Below are 2,563 nucleotides of genomic sequence, written 5' to 3'. Positions count from 1 at the left end.
CCTAACCCTAACCCTAAACTCTAAGATTGTATGGAAAAAGCAATTGCCCATCCAATTCTCAGCTGGACATCAACACTACCTCACTTCCTGCGGCACCTCCTTAGGGAAGGAATGCAGAAAGGTAGCTGCCACGCACACTCCACCACGGGTTGGTTAAACGAGGATTGAGAACGAGAACAGGACAAAATCTACTGTAAACTCCCATATAACTTGAGCAAAAGCCTGGTGATTGTAGGTCAGCACGGAGACTACATGATACCAGTGTGACATCATGCACAATACAAACCGCACAGATGCCAGATGAAGAGATACAACAAACGGCAAACCAGAAACACTGGCACCATCTTGGAAAGACTTTGGACAGTTGGTTTACTGTGAAAGCACTCCACACTTGCAAATGGTCAAACCGCAAATAAGTGTTTTCTCCTGATTGGCAAGCTTTAAAGCCTTATTCAGGTGAGTGCTGAAGTTGTCAGACAAATGAGCTGCCATCAGAGAACAGAACAGAAGGAAAATACACAACTCGAAGCTGCACAACTGAAATGGGACACATAGCAAATGTCAAGTTAAGGTTGCTAACTATATGAAATTCTAAAGCATTTTGCACAGAATACGCATCCAACTATTAGAGAAAGAAACCGGTTATCCAACACTTCTCCGTTTCTGGTGAGAGATCCGCAAGAAAGTTAGGGAACAGAGCAAACCGTATATAATTGTCTTATATACAGCCTCAGTTGATAGATTTATACTGGTAGATTCAAATCTTCAAGTTAGATCTTAACAGGCTGAGGCTTCTGAATAAATGTTAATGCTGTAAGGGCACAAGTCACTGACCAAGGACAAAAGTTCAAAATCAAATTTTAAAGCAAAAGATAAAGAAATTGCAATATAAATGCAACAAAATGCAATCCTAACTCTCCTAGTGTCATTACCAAAGCAAATGTTTCAGTATTCAAAAGTATGGTTTAAAGACCTTAAAGATCAGGTTCTTGAAATGAAAGCATAAGAGCACAGGAACATAAGTGGCATAAACAGTCAAGTATACTTCATGTACACAAAGCATCTCTTCAAAAGCAACTTTAAAAGTATTATAGCCGGACTTATAAAAGCATTATATAAAGACACAAACACACCAAAGCAAAAGGGAATAATCCTAATGACAGACAAATTGCATATGTAAAAGGGCACAAAGGTGCATAAAAGGCATAAACAGAAAGGGGCAAAATAAAACATGTAAATGCAAAAGGTCAAGTCACTAAAGTGGCAGGCAAAATATAGGGGAAACGGTATAAAAACAAGGGCATAGGCCGATGGGGCACAAATACCAAACAAAGCCGTATAAATACAAATGGCTTTTGTACAAAGCTCATGTACCGTTGAAAACTCTACGAAAAAATTTGACTTGCACAAATTGGACACAAATGCAAGACTACAAAAAGGTATACAAGAGAAAGGCTTCAAACAAAAACACGAGTAAGAAGCACAACAGAAATGTGGAGTCTCCATAAAATCTGTTAAAACGTTTGAGACTAGCAAGAAAATAAAACAAAATTTAATTTGAAGCTTGGAAAAAAAAAAAAAAAAAGTGTAAATGGTTCAAATTTGATTTCTGTTGTAACCTGACAAATGAAACCTAAACAGTTACACTGCAAGTTTTTGGTTTTGCGTGTCAAATCCTTGGAAATGGCAAAGAGATTGTAGACAACCACTAGACTTTAGTCAAAATACTTCACATTGGAACTGCATGAAGTGCAAATCTGATTGCCAGGTTTGATGCTGCATTTTTTACCGAAAAGGATTTAAAAGGATGAAATATTACATGATGCATAAGCAGAACAAACTGAGTTTGTTCAACAAGAGTTGAGATTGCGATGTACAAATGTGAAAGTCAAAAATCAAGTGAAAATTACCCATTTGTGTAAAAAGATATAAACTCCGTTTGAAACTGGACACTTCTTACAACTTAAGATAAATGTCTATAACATTTTGAAACAAGTGGTTTTTAAAAATACTGAATCATGGACAAAGCATATGATTCCGCTGTCTCAGATTGGCCACAAAGTGGCAGTCAAGCGGATGACTTAAAAATAACACACACACACACACACACACACACACACACACACACACATGTAAATATATTATATCTTTTCATGTGACAACACTGAAGAAATCACACTTTGCTACAATGTAAAGTAGTGAGTGTACAGCTTGTATAACAGTGTAAATTTGCAGTCCCCTCAAAATAACACAGCCATTAAACACGCTGGCCACCAAAGTGAGTACACCCCCAAGACCCTGAAACTGAGCTGCAGCACGGTGGCCAAGAACATACAGCAGTTTAACAGGACAGGTTCCACTCAGAACAGGCCTTGCCGTGGTCCACCAAAGAAGTCGAGTGCACGTTCTCGGCGTCATATCCAGAGGTTGTGTTTGGGAAATAGACGTATGAGTGCTGCCAGCATTGCTGCAGAGGTTGAAGGGGTGGGGGGTCAGCCTGTCAGTGCTCAGACCATACGCCGCACACTGCATCAAATTGGTCTGCATGGCTGTCGTCCCAGAA

Source organism: Sinocyclocheilus anshuiensis, unplaced genomic scaffold (assembly GCF_001515605.1).
Source record: "Sinocyclocheilus anshuiensis isolate Anshui unplaced genomic scaffold, SAMN03320099.WGS_v1.1 scaffold989, whole genome shotgun sequence".
Taxonomy (NCBI): domain Eukaryota; kingdom Metazoa; phylum Chordata; class Actinopteri; order Cypriniformes; family Cyprinidae; genus Sinocyclocheilus; species Sinocyclocheilus anshuiensis.
The sequence above is the reverse complement of the archived record's forward strand: the minus strand, read 5'-3'. Positions refer to the sequence as shown.